This window comes from Phascolarctos cinereus, unplaced genomic scaffold (genome assembly GCF_003287225.1).
Source record: "Phascolarctos cinereus isolate Bilbo 61053 unplaced genomic scaffold, phaCin_HiC Scaffold_3;HRSCAF=262, whole genome shotgun sequence".
NCBI classification, from domain to species: domain Eukaryota; kingdom Metazoa; phylum Chordata; class Mammalia; order Diprotodontia; family Phascolarctidae; genus Phascolarctos; species Phascolarctos cinereus.
The window spans coordinates 175729890-175752365 of record NW_027555736.1 but is presented as its reverse complement, the minus strand read 5'-3'; the positions used below and the strand labels follow the sequence as shown (position 1 = coordinate 175752365).

The window sequence follows — 22476 nt, the reverse complement described above, 5'->3', positions numbered from 1 at the left end:
GGAGAGGAGAATTGGGTTTGTTGTTCCAGTAAGTCCAAGAGAGATCTGCTGGAGTCCCAAGCCATAGGAGAGAGGAAGAAGAGAGCAATACTAGAAGTTCTCTCTTGTGGCAGCTAGGTAGAGCAGTGGATAGAGCACTGGCCCTGGAGTCAGGAGAACCTGAGTTCAAATAGGGCCTCAGACACATAATATTCACTAGCTGTATGACTCTGGGCAAGTCACTTAACCTCCAATTGCCTCACCAAAAAAAAAAATTCTCTTTCCCTTTAAGGTCTACTAAGTGGGCAGCACTTGCTAGTCATTAGCCAATCTCCCTGATGCAGCTTCCATCTGCATCCCCATACTACAGTGGGGCATGTGGGGAACAGAAACCTTTGGTTATACATGCCCCTAATGAAGAGGCCAAACAAATTTCTCATAAGAAGGGGCCAGTTGCATACTCAGCCCTATACGTGCTCTATGATAATTCCCAAAGTCCCATTCTCTGGGATGGCCATTGTTATCCTGGCATAAGGTAGAGTGTGAGTAAATGCTTGGAGGTGGAAATTCATGTATAATTAATAGAGATTGGCAAATAATCTGGTTTAGTTAGAGTATAGACAATGTGGAGGGAAAGAATAGGAGATAATGCTGCAGAGGTAGGGTTAGATCAAACTGTGGGGGACCTTTGAATGCCAAGTTAAAGATTTTCAAACTTTTCTTTTTTTTTATTAATGTATTTTGATTTATCAATAATCACTTCCATATGCTTTTAAAATTTTTTCTCCCCCTTCCTCCGTACCACCCTCCCCAAGACGGCACACAATCTAATACGGGCTATACATTTACATTCCTATTAAACATATTTTCACATTAGTGATGTTGTAAGTAAAAATTAAAACCAATAGGAGGAACCATCAGAAAGAGAAAACAAAACTCAACAGAAGAAAAAAAAATAGCAATTCAACTTCCATAGTTCTTTCTTTGGATGTAGACAGCATTTTTCATCATGAGGCCTCTGGAGATGTCTTAGACCCTTGTATTGCTGGGAAGGGTTAAGTTTATCCATAGTAGTCATTGCACAACATGGCTGTTATTGTGTACAATGTTCTTTTGGTTCTGCTCACTTCACTCAGCATCAGACCATACAAGTCTTTCCAGGTTTTTCTGAAGTCAGCCTATTCATAGCACAACAGTATTCCACTACATTCATATACCACAACTTGCTCAGCCATTCCCCAATTGATGGGCATCCTCTCAATTTCCAATTCTTTGCCACCACAAAAAGAGCTGCTATGAATATTTTTGTACATGTGGGTCCTTTTCCCATTTGTTGATCTCTTTGGGATATAGCCCTAGAAGTGCTATTGCTGGTCAAAGGGTATGCACATTTTAGCCCTTTGGGCATAGTTCCAAATTGTTTCCAAAATGGTTGGATCATTTCACAACTCCACCAACAATGCATTAGTGTTCCAATTTTCCCACATCTTCTCCAACATTTATCATTTTCCTGTTTTGTCATGTTGGCCAATCTGATAGGTGTGATGTGGTACCTCAGAGTTGTTTTGATTTGCATTTCTCTAATCAATAATGATTTAGAGCATTTTTTCATATGACTATAGATGGCTTTAATTTCTTCATCTGATAACTGTCTGTTCATATCCTTTGACCATTTATCAATTGGGGAATGGCTTTGTTTTATAAATTTGTCTTAATTCTCTATATATTTTAGAAATGAGGCCTTTATTGGAGAGAATGGTTGTAAAAATTCTTTCCCAATTTTCTACCTTCCTTCTAATCTTAGTTGCATTGGCTTTGTTTGTGCAAAAACTTTTCAATTTAATGTAATCAAAATTATCCATTTTGCTTTTCATAATGTTCTCTATCTCCTGTTTGGTCATGAATTCTTCTGTTCTCCATAGATCTGATAGGTAAACTATTCCTTGTTCTCCCAGTTTACTTATGTATCAGCCTTTATATCTAAGTCATGAACCCATTTTGACTTTATTTTGGTATATGGTGTGAGATTTGGTCTATGCCTAGTTTCTGCCATACTCTTTTCCAGTTTTCCCAGCAGTTTTTTTCAAAGAGTGGGTTCTTATCCCAGAAGCTGGGGTCTTTGGGTTTATCAAATAATAGATTACTATAGTCATTGACTACTGTGTCTTGCATATTTAACCTATTCCACTGATCCACCACTATTTCTTAGCCAGTACCAAGCAGTTTTGATGATTGCTGCTTTATAATACAATTTAAGATCTGGAATTGCTAGGCCACCTTCCCCTGCATTTCTTTTCATTAGTTCCTTTGATATTCTGGACCTTTTGTTTTCCAAATGAATCTTGTTATTATTTTTTCTAACTCTATAAAATAATTTTTGGTAGTTTGATTGGTATGGCACTGAATAAGTAAATTAGCTTAGGTAGGATTGTCATTTTTATTATATTAGCTTGGCCTACCCATGAGCAACTGATGTTTTTCCAATTATTTAGATCTGATTTTATTTGTGTGAAAAGTGTTTTGTAATTGTGTTCATAGAGTTCCTGGGTTTGTTTTGGAGGTAGACTCCTAAATATTTTATGTCTACAGTAAGTTTAAATTTTCTTTCTATCTCTTGCTGTTGGGCTTTGTTGGTAATATATAGAAATGCTGATGATTTATGTGGGTTTATTTTATAGCCTGCAACTTTGCTAAAGTTGTTTATTATTTCAAGTAGTTTTTTACTTGATTCTCTAGGATTCTCTAAGTATATCATCATGTCATCTGCAAAGAGTGATAGCTTTGTTTCTTCTTTGCCTATTCTAATGCCTTCAATTTCTTTTTCTTCTTTATTGCTAAAGCTAACGTTTCCAGTACAATATTGAATAACAGTGGTGATAATGGACATCCTTGTTTCACCCCCAATCTTATTGGAAATGCTTCTAGCTTGTCCCCATTACATATAATGCTTGCTGAAGGTTTTAGATAGCTGCTATTTATTATTTTAAGGAAGACTCCATTTATACCTATGCTTTCTAGTGTTTTTAATAGGAATGGGTGTTGTATTTTGTCAAAAGCTTTTTCTGCATCTATTGAGATGATCATGTGGTTTCTGTTGGTTTTGGTGTTGATATGCTCAATTCTGCTGATAGTTTTTGTAATATTGAACCAACCCTGCATTCCTGGTATAAATCCTACCTGGTCATAGTGTATTATTCTTGTGATAAGTTGCTGCAATCTACTTGCTAGTATTTTGTTTAAAATTTTTGCATCTATATTCATTAGAGAAATTGGTCTATAATTTTCTTTCTCTGTTTTGACTCTTCCTGGTTTAGGTATCAACACCATATTTGTATCATAAAAAGAATTTGGTAAGACTCCTTCTTCACCTATTTTCCCAAATAGTCTATATAGTATTGGAATTAATTGTTCTTTAAATGTTTGATAGAATTCACATGTAAATCCATCTGGCCCTGGAGATTTTTTCCTAGGGAGTTCATCAATGGCTTGTTCAATTTCTTTTTCTGAGATGGGGTTATTTAAGTATTTTACTTACTCTTCGGTTAATCTGGACAATTTATATTTTTGTAAATATGTATCCATTTCACTAAGATTGTCAAATTTGTTGGCATATAGTTGGGCAAAATAATTCCTAATTATTGTTTTAATTTCCTCTTCCTTGGTGGTAGCTTTGCCCTTTTCATTCTTGATACTAGTAATTTGGTTTTTTTCTTTCTTTTTTCAATTAAATTAACCAAAGATTTATCTATTTTATTGGTTTTTTACATAAAACCACTGAGAAAAAAGTATGTTCCTTTCTATTCCCATTCAGTTTTCTCCAGAGGTCTATCATACCTAACTTTTCTAATGTTCTATTCACCTCCTTAACATCTTTGTTGTTTATTTTGTGGTTAGATTTATCTAGTTCAGAGAGGGGGACATTGAGGTCCCCACTAGTATAGTTTTGCTGTCTATTTCTTCCTGTAACTCCCTGAACTTCTCCTCTAAGAATCTGGATGCTATACCATTTGGTGCATGTATGTTTAGTAATGATATTACTTCATTGTCTATGGTGCCTTTTAGCAGGATGTAGTTTCCTTCCTTATCTCTTTTGATAAGATCTATTTTTGCTTTTGCTTTGTCTGAGATCAGGATTGCTACCCCTGCTTTTTTTTTTATTTTAGCTGAATCATAATATATTCTGCTCCAGCCTTTTACCTTTAGCCTGTGTGTGTCACTGTTTTTCAGATGTGTTTCCTGTAAACAACATACTGTAGGATTATGGTTTTTAATCCATTCTGCTATACACTTCTGTTTTAAGGGAGAATTAATTCCATTCACATTCAAAGTTGTGATTACTATCTGTGTCTTTTTCTCCATCCTCTTTCCCCCCCCCCGTTTATGTTTTTCTTTCTCCTTCTCCTCCTCCCCCCCACTAATGTTTTGCTTTTGATCACTGCCTTCTTCAGTCCCTCCTCCCTTCTATTAGCCCTTTCCCTTTTCTTTACCCTTTTCCCTCCTACTGCTTACCTAACTGATTATGTTATTCCCTTCTTGAGCCAAATCTGATGAGAATAAAGCTCAAACAATGCTCACCCCCCTCCCTTCTTTCCCTCTGCTGTAATAGGTTTTTGTGACTTTTCCTGTAATGTAATTTGCCCTTGTCTGCCTCCTCATTTCTCAGTACATTTTCTTAGCCCCGACTAATCCACTTACTTGGATCCATTTAACCCAAATGATTAGATTTTTTTTTGTCATTACATCAAAGTCAACTTATTTCCACTCCCTTTATGTATACTCCTTTAACATGGTATAGTAACAATGCAGTTCTCAAGAGTTGCAAGTGTCATCTTCCATTGTAGGGATGTAAACAGTTTGCCCGTATTAACAACATATTGTATCTTTCTGTCCCATTTACCTTTTTATGTCTCTCTTGAATCTTGTACTTGAAGATCAAATTTTTTGTTGAGCTCTGGTCTTTATATCAGGAAGGTTTGGAAGTCCCCTATTTTGTTGAATATCCATCTCTTCCCTTGAAAGATCATGCTCATTTTCACTGGGTAGTTGATCCTTGGCTGCAATGCAAGCTCTTTTGCCTTATGAAATATCATGTTCCACATCCTATTGTTTTTTAATGTAGAAGCTGCAAGGTCCTGTGTAATCCTAACTGTGGTTTCATGATATTTAAATTGTTTCTTTCTGGCTACTTGTAGTATTTTCTCTTTCATCTGGTAATTTTGGAATTTGGCTATTATATTCCTTGGCATTTTCAATTTGGGATCTCTTTTAGGTGATGAGTGGTGGATTCTTTCTATGGTTATTTTACCTTCAGGTTCTAGGACTTCAGGGCAGTTTTCCTTTATGATTTCCTGAAAGATACTGCCCACGCTCTTTTTTTTTTTATCATGATTTTCAGGTAGACCAATAATTTTTAAACTGTTTCTCCTGGATATATTTTCCAGGTCAGTTGTTTTACCCATGAGGTATTTTACGTTTTCATCTATTTTTTCTTTTTTTTTTTGGTTTCTGTTTGACTGATTCTTGCTCTCTCATGGAGTCATTAGTTTCCATTTGTCCAATTCTAATTTTTAACAAATTGTTTTCTTCTGTTTGATTTTGTACTTCCTTCTCCAGTTGGCCAATTGTATTTTCAGGGACTTATTTTGTTCAGTGTACTTTTTTTCCAATTGGCTAATTGTATTTTTTAAGGACTCTTCTACCTCTCATTAGACTTTTAAAATCCTTCTTGAGCTCTTCTAAGAAGGCTTTTTGGTCTTCAGACCAGTTCATATTCCCTTTTGATGTTGCAGATGTGGGTTTGTTGATAATATTGTCCTCTTCAGAATATCTGTCTTGATCATCACTCTTCTCATAATATGAATCTATGGTATGTTTCTTTTTACTAATGGTGTTTTTTTTTTATTCTCTGGCCTTTAAAGAGATTGAGCTCTCCTGCAGGGGAGCAGAAGGCACTGACCTAAGCTTCTTGTGTTGGGAGCCTAGGTCTTGGTCACTGGCTTTGTGTGCTGGGGCCTCTTGTGTTGGGAATTGGAGGCTGTAGGGTTCTGGCAGCTTACCTGGTGTTGGGCTGGAATCAGCAAGGCTGGAACTTTCAGGCAATTCTAGGTTGCCTGCTTTTCCTTTCCTTTAGTTTTCTCCAACTCCTTTTAGATGGGTGCTGCAGGGTGTTTATCTGCCTGGGGCCCCTTGCAGTGCTGCCTCCCTTAGTTCTGCTGAGGCACTGGGAGATTCCTTTGCTGTAGAATGCTGAGGCACCTGGTGGTTTTCTGAGCTGGTGTCCACCAGTTTTCCCACCCTCACTGAGGCACTTGGAGGTCCAGGTATTGGTGTTTACCTGCTCTACCACCTGGGCTTCAGGATCTCCTCCTGGTTGGCAGTTGGAGGCTATAGGGTTCTGACAGCTTACCTGGTGTTGGGGTGGAATCAGCAAGGCTGGAACTTTAGGGCAACTCTAGGTTGCTTTCTTCAGCTCCTTTCAGATGAATGCTGCAGAGTGTTTATCTTCCTGGGGCCATTTGTAGTGCTGCTTCCCTTATTTTTACTGAGGCACTGGGAAACCCCTTTGCTGTAGAATGCTGATGCACCAGTATCTTCTCCTGGTGTGCTAAAGTGTGGCTTTCTGCTAGCTGGCTGGGGCACCTCCTATTCAGTACTGCTCCCCTTCCCCCAGGATAACAAGGGCCTTTCCCGTTAATCCATCAAGCTACTTGGGCTACTGCAATGCTGCTTCCCGTCTTTCTTCTAGTTCAGCTGTTCCAGGGTTTTTTTCTGGGGTGATATTTTCTGGGCTTTCAGAGGTTGATAGGGGAGAGTGAGAGTAACTACCTTTTTACTCCACCATCTTGGCTTCTGGAAGCAGAGGCCTAAACTTTTCTTTGGGAGGCAGTAGGTAGTTATAGAAGGATGTAGAATTGACGAGTATCATGACCAGATATATGCAAAAGGATGCAAACATATGCTATAGCTTCTCACATGACTAAAGGAAAAAGGAATCAGTGGCAGAGACAGCATAATATCAAAGATAATATTGTGACAATGTTGATTACATTTTTTTTTTTTGTGGATCACATCTTTATTTTTCTCTAGGCTTTTAATCTTATGTTACTAATGTCCTGAATTATTGCAACTTGTACTAACTTCTTGGAATTGAATACTTTCTTTGGAATTTTTCAGTTCTCTATGAGAGTCCCATAGAACAGGGTACCTGTCTAGTGTGTTAATAAGTACTTAATTTTTTTTTTCCAGTGCTAAAGCCAAAAAATGAATATAAGAGAATCTGGAGAAAGTTATCTCAACTATCTGTGGTGAGGAAGGTCCCTAATTAGCAACAAATCTAGAGTTTATAGTATGCTTTATTATTGTTGTTTTTTATAAGTACTGGTGTTATCATTTATCACAAGGAATATGAAACAGAGAGTTTAAGGGAGTTGATTAAGGTGAGAGAAATGAGTATTAATAACCAATATCTTGGGGAAATTCAGAGTCCTCCCCTTCTTTCAAATTCCTGATTTTAAAAAGTTCAGTCACTTGAGGGCCATTACTGATGATAAGATTGAATTAAACTCTCCTCATCTTGGTCAGATCCCACTCAACCTTACAAGGAATTTAATCTAAGATAGGGAAGCCCATTGCGTTCTACTCAAGCTTGGGTAGAGACAGATTCTTTTGTACTAACAGTCCAAGGCTGTGAGTGGTTTGAGTTTTTTAGGCAACTGAGGTTAAGTGACTTGCCCAGGGTCACACACCTAATAAGTGTCAAGTGTTTGGTCTGAGGCCAGATTTGAACTCAGGTCCTCCTGACATCAAAGCCAGTGCTCTATCCATGGCACCATCTAGCTGCCCCGAGTATAGAAATATTTTTGACCTGATGTCACTCTCAGCCCCTCATTGAACGCTTACTCTTCCAAAGGGTTTATAAACTGTGAGTCCACTGCCATGATTATCTTTGGTCTAAGAGAGACAGCTAAATGACTATCTTTTTGTTAATAACCTGCTGGCCTTATTAATAAAATGACTAAATTACCCAGAAACTGTGTCTCTCGAACCTTTTAAATCATCACGAAGTCAGTTATTAATTTCCGTGTGTGTATGTACATGTGTGTATATGTATGTATGTATATATACACATATATGCAACTCCAACTGTAGTAGGGGCTATACCTCTGAACTATAAATTTACAATGCCAGTCAGTTGTGAAATGTGTCACCCAAAGGGGAGGTGGCACATTTTTTATTATGCTAGTTTCCTTATCAAATGGGAATCCTGACATCTGTATTTTTCACAAATACTCCACTAGATGGCAGTCATACCCTATTAATGATAAGTGAATTTCTCTAGAAAAATCCACACTGAAGCATATAATATTCTCAGTAGAACATTGCATAAGTGAATCAGAATTATGGAATGTTACGGAAGGATGAACCTTTAGGGATAATCTAGTCAAACTTTTGAAAGATCATCTGGTTTTTAGAGATCATCAAGTATTTATATAAATCAGGATGCAGACCTACAGAGATGAAATCACTTGCATAAGGTCACTTTGTTAGTTACTAGTACAGCCAGGGCTAGAAAACAAATCTCTAGTTTTTTTCATTAAGCTCCTTTTCTACTATACTCTGGACCTCATATGCTACCATATTTCTTATAGACTATATTTTATATAATAGTACATATTGTTTTTATTTTAGCAAGAGATTGTGAGGTAGGAAGGTATGTAGCAGATGTGATGGATCTGGAATGAGACCTAGATTTCAGTCACAATCTCAACACTGTTACTTAATACTTGTGTGATCATGGGCAAATTATTTGACTTCTTTCACTCTCAGTCTGCAAAATTAAGCGGTTGGATGATTTTTAAGGTTCCATTTGGTTCTAAACTTTTTCATAGGAAATTTTCTTTTTAGAAATGAGATTTGAACACAATCAGGATAACACAAGATTTAGCAGCTTCTACATTCCACAGGGCATGGAATATAATATTCCGGAGGGCAAAGGAGATGGGATTACAACCAAGAATCACCTACCCAGCAAAACTGAGTATAATCCTTCAGGGGAAAAATGGTCATTCAGTGACATAGGGGACTTTCAAGCATTCCTGATGAAAAGATCAGAGCTAAACAGAAAATTTGACTTTCAAATACAGGACTCCAATGGAACTTGAAGAGGTAAACAGGAAAGAGAAATCACAAGAGACTTATTAAAATTGAATTGTTTACATTTTTGCATGGAAAGATGATATTTGTAACTCATGAGAACTTTGTCAGTATTAGGGTAGTTGAAGGAAAAAAATTGTATGTATGTATATATAGATAGATAGAGGGCACAGGGTGAGTTGAAGATTAAGGGGTCATATCTGGAGAATAAAATTAAGGGATGAGAGAGTATAATACTCGGAGAAGAAAGGGAGAGGTAGAATGGGGTAAATTATCTCACAAAAAAAACAGAAAAGAAAGTCTCTCACAGTGGAGGGGAAACAGGGGAAGGTGAGAGGGAATGAGGGAATCTTATTCTCATAGGATTTGGCTTAAGGAGAGAATAACATACACATTCAATTGGGTATGGAAATCATCTTACCCTACAGGAAAATAGGAGGAGAGGGGGACAAGAGAGTAGGAGGGTGATAGAGAGGAGGGCAGATTGGGAAAGAGGGTAATGAGAAGCAAATACTTCTGAGGAGGGACAGGGTCAAAAGAAAGAACAGAATAAATGGGAGGGGCAGGATAGGATTAAGGGAAATAGAGTTAGTTTTTCACAACATGTCTACTAAGGAAGTATTTTGCATAACTGCACATGTATAACCTATATTGAGTTGCTTGCCTTTTCATAGAAATGAGATTTGAGGTTATTAAAGGTGTAGGGTCTAAAGGTTGGGAGCATTTTGGCAGCCTCTTGACTGGCCCCAAGCTATCCCCAGGCCACAGAATACATAGAGTTACATCAAAAATGGTACAGCTACTACTTGAATTACTGTGAGAAAAAGAGAAGGTAGGAAGCGAAGAGATTCAAAGAAAGTAAAGAAAATGATTGGTCTAAAGGCCAAGCTCTACCATAAACAGCATTATGCTGAGAAGATTCAGATGGGAAAGACTATTAAGATGCATGAAAAGAGAAATAACAAGTGAAAGAATGATGAAAAAAACTCCCCAAAGAGCAGTGCCTGCATATCTGCTGGATGGAGAGGGACAATCCTAAGCCAAAGTCCTTTCTAACATGATTGAACAAAAACAAAAAAATCAAAGCTGGTAAATGGGAAATGGCCTTGCCAAAATCTCATGCCTAAGGAGAAATAGAAGTGGTAAAGCTTATTCATACAGGAAAGAGAAAGAAAAAGTCTTGGAAGAGAATAATTAACTAAAGTCTGCATTGTGGGGGATGGCTATACTGAAAAACAACCAAAATATGAAAGATTTATTAGGCCAATGGGTTTTCATTTTAAGAAGGCTCATGTAACTCATCTTGAACTTAGAGCTACTTTTTGTTTACCCATACATGAAGTGAAGATGAATCTCTCATTTCCACTATATACAACTTTGGGTGTTATTACCAAAGGTGCTGTCGTTGAAGTGAATGTGAGTGAGTTGGGCTTTGTGAAATAAGAAGGCAAAGTTATCTGGGGAAAATATGCACAGGTTACCAACAATACAGAAAATGATGGATGCATAAATGCTGCCTTGCTTGTTTGATTGATTGATTGAAGTTCTGCCTTCTTGACAATTATTAAAGACTACAATATATCCAGAAAACCACAATAGGTCTGTTACTATGCTGAACAGTCAGAGAACTTAACTTTCTATCAAATTTGATTATAAATGAAGCGTGCAGGAGAAAGTTATCTCAATTATGTGTGGCAAATTTTACTTCTTATGCGGCATATTGGCTTTTAAAAAGACTCAGTTCCACATATTGGTTGTTTTGATTTGAGGCTAACTTGAAGTTTAAATACTTAATTTTATTAATAATTAAACAAAACTTCTAGAGAATCTAATGAAAAGAGGAGATGAGATGCTAAATTCTATACTTTTATGAGACTTTTTTTTTCTCTTTTGGAGTGTAATAAAAAAAATAGATTGGAGCTATTCTGACTGCTAAATACATTGAAATCTTCCCTCAGGAGATCAAGAAGTAATAGGTTATTTGTCTCCATTTTGTTGAAGTGTTTTTCTGACCACTTAAAAACTCAGGTGAAAAAAGACTAACAAAGGGTATGAAGCCAGTCTAAATTAATGGATAATTAGGGACAACAAGAGCTTAGGTCAAATTAGGTTGATATTAATTTTTTGCTCCTTATATCAAGTATGACTTGTTGTTGTTTTCATTCATTTTCAAAGAGGAGCAATGACATCATGGCTGACGTCTTGACTTGCATGTGAATTGGATTTAAGTGAGGCAGAATTGCACAAAGTTGTCAGCCTCACTCTCTGTTCCAAGTCATTAAAGTCCAATGGTAAGACAAAAGTCAAGATAACTGTTGGTGGCTAGGGATGCAATGGAGGAGCTTGGTGTCTTCCTGACCAGACTCTAACAGCTCCACAGTGCCTGCTTCAGCTGCCTTCATGGCTGTTGAAACAAATTGTTCTCATCTACCCATTCTACCAGGGGAAGTCTTCACATGCTTGGGGTAGACATGTCTCTACCTCACCAGTGGATTTGAGTCCTGTTGGTTATCCTTGACCTGGTTTAGCCTGTCTGTCAAGACAGTTTGCTGGTGTGTGGCCATTGTAATTGCTACAACTTCTTAGAGCCACAGGTGAGAGTTGGGTGGCAGGTAGACACCAAAGGATGAGCAGCCCTGAAAAGGGTTTGGCAAGCCCTCACACCAGAGATGCTAGTCTTCTCTGAATATTAATTTTCCCTGAAAATTAAAAGTGACCAGTTAGTTTAGCTGGCTTGCAAGCCATGTCATTAGTTATAAGGGAAGGAGCAATATGTCAGTAAGCTATATAGATTCATCCATACTTCTAGGGAAAAAAATCTCATAAGACAAACGACTGCACCTACTACTAATTCTTTTCGTTTTTATTAATTCATTGCTCTGCCAGTGTAACCTGGAGGCCATAACCCCCAGAAGCAACTAGAGCACTGAAGACAGTATAGTATTAACAATTAAATGTCTTATAAAAGCTTACATTTATAATAAATTAATTCATGAATTGTCCACAACTCCAGTGGTGTGGAAATATTCCCAAAATCTTGAAAGCTACTCCTGAAGAGCAAGCTTTTCAAATTAAAACAACTCTGAGGTACCACCTCACACCTATCAGATTGGATAATGTAATAGAAAAGTAAATGACAGATGTTTATGGGGATGTGAGGAAATTGGGGTGCTAAAGCACTATTAGTGTTGTGAACTGACCCAACCTTTCTGAAGAGCAAATTGGAACTATGCCCAAAGGGCTATAAAACTGTGCATACTCTTTGACCAAGCAATACCACCACGAGGTCTGTATCCCAAAGAGATGAAAAAAAAAAGAGGAAAAGGGCCAACATTTAAAGAAATATTTATATTAGCTCTTTTTGTGGTGGCAAAGAAATAGAAATTGAAGGGATGCCCATCAACTGTGGAGTGGCTGAACAAGTTGTGGTATATATGATTGTAATGGAATACTATTGTGCTATAAGAAATGATAAGCAGGATGGTTTCAGAAAAACCTGGGAAACCTTATATGAACTGATACAAAGTGGAGTGAGAAGAACCAAGGGAACAATGTGCACAGTAACATCAATATTGTAAAGATGATCAATTATGAATAACTTAGCTGTTCTCAACAATATAATAATTAAGACAATTTTGAAGAACTTATGATACAAAATTCTATCTACCTCCAGAGAAAGAACTGATCAAGTCTGAATGCAGATCAAAGCATACTTTAAAAAAATCTTTATTTTTCTTTTCTTTTTTTTTTGTTCTGTGTTGTTTTTTCCACCCCAACAGGACTTACATGGAAATATGTTTTGCATGACTGCACACATATAACTTATATAGGTTCTTCTCACTTCACTTTGTATCAGTTCATCACAATCATAAGATTAAAAAAAAAAGAAATGAGACTTGAGTGTCCTGGGGAATCCTTACTGAGAATTAAGAGTTTCCATAAATCTATGTAGACATTATAGAAATGTATTAATATGTCATATATAGAGCTTATATCCAGTGTGCTTGAGACTTGTGTTCACAGTCTTATATTTGTGTTTGTTAGAAATTACACTTTTGCATCTAATAGAAACAAAATAGTAGAAGTTGGCCATTCAAATAGAAAAAAACCAGACTGGTCATTTATGGCTCTTGAGTTGCAATTATACCTTGTTGATTGAGACTTTGAATAAATAACTTTACTTAGCTCATGGAACCTTAAAACTACACTCAAGTTCAAGGAAGTTTTTAGGTCAGCGTCTACTCAAAACTACAATTTACAGGTTATAAACCATATTTCCTTTTGCCAGACCAAACCAGAGGACACATTAATTCAAAGCAAAGGGAACCACTATTCTTCTAGGCACCCGGTTAGCAACCTAGAAGGCATCTTTCCTCACTCATCTTCCATATGCAATCTTTTGCCAAGTCTTATCAATTCTACTTCCTTCATATTTCTTGCATCCTTTCCTTTGGTTTCTCAATGCCTTCAACAACCACGTTAGTCCAGGTGGTCATCACCTTTTTTCTTGACTATTGTAGCAGCTTCCTAATTGGGCTTCCTGAATACAGTCTTTTCCCTTCCCCAATTCATCCTTCATAATCTGCCAAAATGATTTCCCTAAAGTGCAGGTCTGATCATGCCACTCTCTTACTCAAGAAGCTTCCATGGCTTCTCATTGCCTTTAGTATAAATGGTAAACTCTTCTTCTTTTTCTTTTTTTGGCATTTAACATCCTTCACTATCTGGATCCAGACATTCTTCCCAGACTTATTAAACATTACTCCCTTTCACCTACTCTATTATTCTTCCAAGCTTACTGTTTCCTATACATGATATCACACTTCCCACCTTTGTTCCTTTTTTTCCCTACACTGATTTCCATGTTCAGGATGATTTTCCTCCTCACCTAAACCTCTTGGAATCCTTATCTTTAGTCAACTGCTGCCTCAGTCAAGAGGACTTTCTTAATCCTCTTCCCTTTCCTCACCTCTGTGTAGTTATTTTGTATATATTACATATTTACTTATCTTTGAAAAAGTTATATTTCCCCATTGAACATTAACTTATAAGCAAAGACTGCTCAGTTTTGGATTTGTATCCCCAAGAACTGGCACAGAGCCAGACACACTCATCTGTAGATTCCTATACCACAAATGAAAAGGATGTGATAAACGAAAAATCCAAGAAACATAATGGGCAATTAATAATCAATTTATTAATTATGGTTGGCAAGTAATCAATAAAATGAGGTCAGTGGCCTTCTCAGAAGGAAAGATAAACCTTGGAGGCCCCTGAATGCTTAAATGCCCTTGGAAGAATAGGTGTTCCTGAAAGGCAGAAACCAACTCTGATTGGTTAACAATTAATGAGAGAATGAATATTATAATGAGAAGTGGGCCTGTTCTAATGAGGGGCTGAGACATAGTTCTCTGATCATGTCACTCTTGGACAAAAAGGCTCATCTCCATACTCAGATCATTCTATACAATCTATACAAAAGGTTCTATCCTCCACCCAGACCACTTATATAGTTACACAATGGGCTAGAATTCACCTGGATTAGATTCTCTTTACCTTTAATCAGAACTAACCTTTCCCAGTTGGGCTGGGTCCCGTCCAAGATTGAGGATGATGTCAACCCAATCTCATCATCAGCCCTGTCTTTCAGAAGCTGCTTTGACTTAGTCTTTTTTTTTTTGTGAGGCAATCTGGGTTAAGGGACTTGCCTAGGGTCACACAGCTAGTAAGTGTCATGTGTCAGAGACCAGATTTGAACTCAGGTCCTCCTGCCTCCAAGGCCAGAACTATATCCACTGCTCCACCTAGCTGTCCTGGCTTAGTCTTTAAATGAGGAAATAGGAGAAAAAAACCTGGATCCCCCTGATATGAGCAATTGGTTATTAATAATAATTTCTCTCAGAGAAGATGCATTGGTTTGTTTCCCAGCTGGAACATTCCTTTGCCTCTGATTCTGTGGCATAGCTACTAATGTCATCTACTTGTCTGGTGCACTCATTTGCTGGGTTGCTTTCACCCAGTGGTATGCTGGAATCAGTTTGCACCAGCTCAGGAGGGCCAATTGCTAATTTTCACCATGAGCATTAATACCTTGGAAATCATCAAATGGCACAAATCAGGGCTTGATTTATTGTTTTGTTGATTGTCTAGACCATTGGTGTCAAACTTAAACAGAAATAAGGCCACTAAATGATACATAAGGATCCCTTCAGCCTATACATTGATTGAGAAAAGCACACATTTTATATTTCTTTTGTCTTAAAAAAATTAATACATTAACAAATTAAAATCAGATAGGAACTACATTTTAATCTGATTTGTCATATACTAGATAGTATTGTGGGTTGCAAGTAGCCCACAGGTGTGTTTGACACCTCTGATCTAAGCCAGAGGATGGAGAAAATATTAAAAGCAGAGATTAAATTTAAAAGTGTGTCATGCATACATTTCCCCAGATAGCCAGCTGTTAAACATTTATCAGCTCACCACTGTTTTTGCATCTGATCTAGCGTCATTTGTTAGGCTATCATTTCCTTTGCATTGCCACCTTCTGGTTCTCTGCTCAATTGCAACAGCTGTGTTGCCTCTTTATATGGAAGTGGTTAGACTATTTTTGTGGTAACATAGGATGAGAAGCAACCTGACAATTATTTCTGTGGGTACTAAAGACCTTGCCTCCTCAGAAACCATAACTACTAAAGAACCAGAAAAAAAGTTCTCACCACTCAAGTCCTTGGCATCGTCAAATGATTGAACATCCCCAAAACAGATATTTTACAATTATTAAATGGATGGCAATTCCATTGAGCTCCAGGCAAGCAGAATCTACAGGCCTGACTTGCTTTTTCATTAAGTTCCAGGCAGGTACCATCTGCAGTCATCTTTATCTCCTCAAAGCTTGTCTTGCCTCTGCCCTGCTGCCCCTCCATGTAGCAACCTTAGCTCTCCTGAACTTTGAAGTTGTGGGACAATTCTATTAGAGGATGAACCCCTGTAGAAAATGGTCCAATGAATCTCAAATGATCTCTCCTTGACCTATTTTCCAGGTCAGTTGTTTTTGCTATGAGATAACCTACCTGGATGAATTCTTCATGACTAAGAAACTCCTACCCCATCATACCTAAAGAATCCCAGTGATTCTGAATGTCCAAATGCCATTGATTAAGTCCAATTATTCATCTTCCACTGACTGCTCCTTTATTCCCCTTTGCCTCAACTGAACTCGTCTTTCAACCTCCCAATTTAAAGTTATCCCACCCTTCCATATATCCTATAGAATGCTTGGTCTATAGGTAATGAATTAGATTTCATCTTAAATCCCTCCATCTTTTTGCTTCCACTAAAAATATGGGTCTTTCTCTCCTGATGTCATTTTCTCTGGCTACCCTTTCTATCACTTATTGCATTTTCACTCATTTATCCAGACTCCCTAGTCATGGTGGGGGAATGGAATTACTCTTTTATCCCCATTGCCACTTTCAGTGTATTTCTATACCGCAATTAATCAGTAACTTCTCCTCCTTTGAGTCCATTAAGTAGATATTTATTACCCATCAAGATTCTGGTAGCTGTTTTCTGTAGAAACACTGGGCAAGTCAATTAACTTCTGTTCTGCTTCAGTGAGGGCAAGTAGTAGGTTCAGTGGATAGAGTGACACATCTGAGTCAGGAAGATTCATCTCCATGAGTTCAAATCTCACTTCAGACATTTACTAACTGTGTGACCCCAGGAAAGTCACTTTCCTCTGTTTGCCTAGTTTTCTCATCTTTAACATGACCTAGAGAAGGAAATGACAAACCAACTGGAATTTTTCACCAAGAAAACCTAAACTAGGATTACAAAGAGTCAGATGTGACCAAACAGCAACAACTGTGCAGACTGGAAGACTGGTTGAATTTTTACACTTTTCAAGTAGGCATTGTATACCTAGTTAGATTAAACTTAATCTTTATGTCTTATGATTCTTAGAGTCAGAAAGTTTTCCCAAATGTCACAGAATCTCAGAGTTGGAAGGGGCCTATGAAGCTATACTCTCGTCCAACCTGTATTTGAACAGAAATCTTTTTTTTTTCAGTAGCCTTGAGAAGTATAGCCTAAGGACTGCAAGAGAAGTGAAACATACCACCTTCTGAGAAAACTCTTTCCACTTTTAGATAGCTCTAATTTTCAGGAAGCTTTTTTCCCCTCTCACACTGAGCCTTAATTTGCCTCTCTGAACCTTCTATCACTTTGTTCTTAGTTCTATTTTTTTTGGGGCCATGCATAATAAGTCAAATCTGTTCTCCAACATAGTGCCCTTCAAATATTTGAAGACAACATCATGTCCTCCTTAAGTCTTCTATTTTTTAGGGTAAATACTTCCAACTTCTTTGTATAACACTTGGAAAGCATCATCTTGAGTCCCATTACTATTCTGTTTGCCTTTTTCTCTACACACTCCATCTTTTCAATATCCTTCTTACAATATGGTATCCCAGAACTTAATATGATATCCCATATTTGATCTGATCAAGGCAGAGTACTATGGAATTGTCACCTCCCTCATTCTGAACAGTATTCCCCTTTAAATATAGCCTAATGGCTTTTAGTTTTTGTAATGATTCTGTGATGCATTTCATTCAAATAAATAAATTTTACACAAACTTTTCTCTAGCTCTCTCTTTCATTCTGTATTTAAGAAGTTGATTTTTTAAACCCAAGTGTAGAACTTTACATTTGCTTCTATTGAATTAAATCTTATTTGATTTTCTCTATTATTTAAGGCTGTTTAAAGCCTATGTTTAAAAAAATTCTTAAAATATTTTTACTGATATCTTTGTGTTTGCTTCACTGTCAATTTCAAATATATCTTTGCCTGTTTCCCTACTCAATGAGCCATCACTTGCAACTAAGAACAAAAAATAAAGAGAAAAAGGTAGTTTAGCAAAACCAGTTAACATATCAACTAAGTCTGATATGCTGCACAGCAATATTTCCTTTACCTCTGCAACGAAGGAAGAGATGTGCATTTTCTTAACTCTTCTTAATTCTTTCTTAACTCTTTCAAGTTAATCATTATAATTACACAGTATTCAGTTTGTTTTTTGTTTTTTCCATTTATATTATTGTAGTCATGCATAGTTTTCATGATTCTGCCTATTTTGCTCTACATCAATTCATGTAAGTCTTCTTATGATTCTCTAAATTCTTCATATTCATAGTGTCTTTTAGCAAAAAACCCCGATTACGTTCATGTGCTAAGATTTGTTCAGTCATTCTTTGGCTGATGGGCATGTACTTTGTTTCCAGTTATTTACTACCAGAAAAAGGCTGCTATGAATATTTTCGTATATATATAGTACCTTTCTTTTTGTCTTTGACCTCCTTGGGTCATATGACTACGAAGTGGGCTTTCTGTGACCAAAAACATGGGCATTTAAAAAAATATGAATTTATTTATTTTTAGTTTTCAACATTCACTTCCACAAGTTTTTGAGTTCCAAATTTTCACCCCATCTCACTCCTCCTCCCACCCCAAGATGGCATGCATTCTGAATATCCCTTCCCCTAATCTATCCTCTCTTCTGTCTCTTACCCCCCCTTCTCTTATCCCCTTCCCCTTCTATTTTCCTGTAGGGCCGGATAGACATCTGTACCCCATTTCCTGTATTTCTTATTTCCTAGTAGCATGTGAAAACATTTTTTTAAAATGTATGTTTTTAAAACTTTAGGTTTCAGATTTTCTCTCTTCCTCCCTCCCCACCCACCCTCATTGAACAGGCAAGCAACTCCATATAGGTTGTACATGTGCAGTTATGCAAAACACTTCCATAGTAGACACGTTGTGAAAAACTAATTCCATTTCCCTTAATCCTATCCTGCCCTCCCATTTATTCTATTCTTTCTTTTGACCCTGTCCCTCCTCAGAAGTATTTACTTCTGATTACCCCCTTTCCCAATCTGTCCTCCTCTCTATCATCCCCTGCTCTCTTGTCCCCTTCTCCCCCTATTTTCTGTAGGGTAAGACAGATTTCCATACCCAATTGAATGTGTATGTTATTCCCTCCTTAAGCCAAATCCTATGAGAATAAGATTCACTCATTTCCTCTTTCCTTCCCCCATTTCCCCTCCACTGTAACAGCCTTTTCTTTTCTGTTTTTTTTTGTGAGATAATTTACCCCATTCTACCTCTCCCTTTCTTCTTCTCTGAGTATAATCCTCCCTCATCCCTTAATTTTATTCTCCAGATAAGACCCCTTAATCTTCTACTCACTGTGTGCCCATCTATCTATCTATCTATCTATCTATCTATCTATCTATCTATCTATCTATCTGTCTGTCTGTCTGTCTGTCTGTCTATCTATCTATCTATCTATCTATCTATCTATCTATCTATCTATCTATTTATCTATCCATATAATTTTTTTCCTCCAACTACCCTAATACTGACAAAGGTCTCATGAGTTATAAATATTCTTTATGCAGGAATATAAAGAGTTCAATCTTAATAAGTCTTTATGATTCTCTTTCCTGTTTACCTCTTCATGTTGCACTTGAGTCTTGGATTTGAAAGTCAAATTTCCTATTTAGCTCTGGTCTTTTCATCAGGAATGCTTGAAAGTCCTCTATTTCACTGAATGACCATTTTTTCCCCTGAAGGATTGTACTCAGTTTTGCTGGGTAGGTGATTCTTGCTTGTAATCCTATCTCCTTTGCTCTCTGGAATATTATACTCCATGCCCTGCGGTCCTTTAATGTAGAAGCTGCTAAATCTTGTGTTATCCTGATTGTGTTTCCACAGTACTTGAATTGTTTCCTTCTGGCAGCTTGTAATATTTTCTCCTTGACCTGGGAACTCTGGAATTTTACAATATTCCTAGGAGTTTTCCTTTGGGGATCTCTTTCAGGAGATCTGTGGATTCTTTCAATTTCTATTTTGCCCTCTGGTTCTAATATATCAGGGCAGTTTTCCTTGATAATTTCTTGAAAGATGATGTAGGCTCTTTTTTGATCATGGCTTTCAGATAGTCCAATAATTTTTAAATTCTCTCTCCTGGATCTATTTTCCAGGTCAGTTGTTTTTTGTGAGATATTTCACATTGTTTTCTAATTTCTTTTTTTTTTTACAGTGTCTTGATTTCTCATAAAGTCACTAGCTTCCAATTGCTCTATCTAATTTTTAAGGAAGTATTTTCTTCAGTAATCTTTTGGACTTCCTTTTCCATTTGGCCAATTTTTCTTTTTAGGCATTTTTCTCCTCATTGGCTTTTTGGACCTCTTTTGCCATTTGGGTTAGGCTATTTTTTAAGATGTTATTTTCTTCAGTATTTTTTGGGTCTCCTTTAGCAAGCTGTTGACTTGTTTTTCATGATTTTCTTGCATCATCTCATTTCTCTTCCCAGTTTTTCCTCTACTTCCCTTACTTGCTTCAAAATCCCTTTTGAGCTCTTCCAAGGCCTGGGACTGATTCATATTTTTCTTGGAGGTTTTGGATGTAGGAGCTTTGACTTTGTTGTCTTCTTCTGGTTGTATATTTTGATCTTCTTTTTCACCAAAGTAATATAATATAGTCTGACTCTTTTTGAGCTACTTGCTCATGATCCTGGCCAATTACTTGAGTTTTAAACTCTTTGTTAAGGTAAAGTCTACTTCCAATGTGGAGAATGTACTATCCCAAGCTTCAGGGGTCTGTATAGCTGTTTTCAGAGATACTTGTAGGGACCTGTAAATTTTTAGTTGTTCCAAGGTGGTATGATAAGGGGTGAGGTGTTTACTCCTTTCCTGGCCTGTGACCACAAGTATTCCTTTCTGTCCTGTAACTGTGAGGAAGGGTTCCTCTCCACAGCTACTACAAGCTCCACCACACCAGCACTCCTCCTCACCCTAGCACTGCAGTCCAGAACTGTGACCCAGATCTAAACACGGTCAAAGCAAGAGATTCCTGCCTTAGCACTGGCAAAGAGATTCCCTGCAATCCCTCTCTGATCAGCCACTGGATTCCCCCTCAGTCTATGGGCCAGAAGCTCGGGAAGCAGCTGCCCCCCCCCCCAGGGCCATGTTCTTGGGGAATGGATCTGAGACCCAGCCTTCCTCTTTCAGCACTGACAGAAACAGACTTTTCCCACTGACCTTCTAAGTTGTCTTTGGTATTCGTGGATTGAGGAGTCTGGAAACCTTCACAGCTGCCTGTGATTCAGGCCTGTGAGGCCTGCTTCAGGTTCACTACAGCCTGTGCGCCCATGCCATGCTGTGCTCCACTCCCAGCCCTGCCCGATACACCTTTCTGATCAATCATCCAGGTTGTCTTGGGCTGGAAATTTGTTTCACTCTGTCTTTTTATGGGTTCTGCTGCTTCAGAATTTGTTTAGAGCCATTTGTTATGAGTATTTGGAGGGGTTCGGGGGAGAGCTCAACCAAGTCACTGCTTTCACTCCGCCATATTGACTCTGCCCCCCAAACATGGGCATTTTAATCAATTTTTCCTAGTGTAATTACAAATTCCTTTCTAGGAAATTGCTTTTCCAGTATGTTTGGACTGTTTTACACTCTACTACTGCCTATCTTCCTTCAGGCCTCCCAACCATTGACCATTTTTGTCTTTTGACATGTTTGTGAATTTTGGGCTGTGAGCTGAAAACTAAAAGTTACTTTGACTTTCGTTATCTTATTATTAATGATTTGAAGCAATTTTCCATGTGATTGTTACTTATTTGCAATTTTTTTTTTCTAGAAATGTATACTGCTTCACAAATTTGCATGTTAGCAACAGGCAATGCTAATTTACTCTGTATTGTTTTAATTTCAGTATCTGTGCTTCCTGAAATGAGCACAGAAGAACTGTTTGTTCATATTCTTTGATCATTTTTTCATTGGGGAATTACTCCATCAAATATATTTTTGTTAATCCCTTATGTATATGAACATCAGACTCCTATCAGTATTCTAAGCAAAGATCTTTTCTCCCAGTTGATACTTTCTCATCTTATCTTGGCTATATTGATTCTGTTCATGTACAGCCTTTTCAATTTCATACAATAAAGATTATCAATTTATCTTTTATCATTTTTAAAGCTATGTCTATAGATTGTCCACAATCAACTTTATAGACCAGTTAGTGTGCTCTCTGTTCCTTTTCAATGAAAAACAAATTCCTTGGCCCAGATCTTAGTCATTCTCTATGTGGACTACTGTGTCCTCACTTTTGCATTCACTATTTTTAGCCATGTAGTCAAACATCCACATCAGATAATATTTCATTCTGTACTTAGTCTTTATCTCTTCCTTCAGCCCAACTGCCCATATATTATTGCAATCATATGAACAATAACTTTTTGAATTTATTCTGTTTCTGAGCTCTTTGCCAAA

General features: G+C 37.4%; 1 non-coding gene and 1 pseudogene across 1 annotated transcript; one reads left to right on the top strand and one right to left on the bottom strand.

The window, feature by feature from the left end:
• Nucleotides 1-317: 317 nt before the first annotated feature.
• LOC110209832 (ribosome biogenesis protein NSA2 homolog) lies at nt 318-10642 on the top strand (annotated as a pseudogene).
• An 11197-nt stretch (nt 10643-21839) lies between these two features.
• Nucleotides 21840-21941, bottom strand: LOC144456487 (U6 spliceosomal RNA). The gene has a single exon (XR_013485571.1). It is a non-coding gene; the product is annotated as a U6 spliceosomal RNA (small nuclear RNA).
• Nucleotides 21942-22476: the final 535 nt, after the last annotated feature.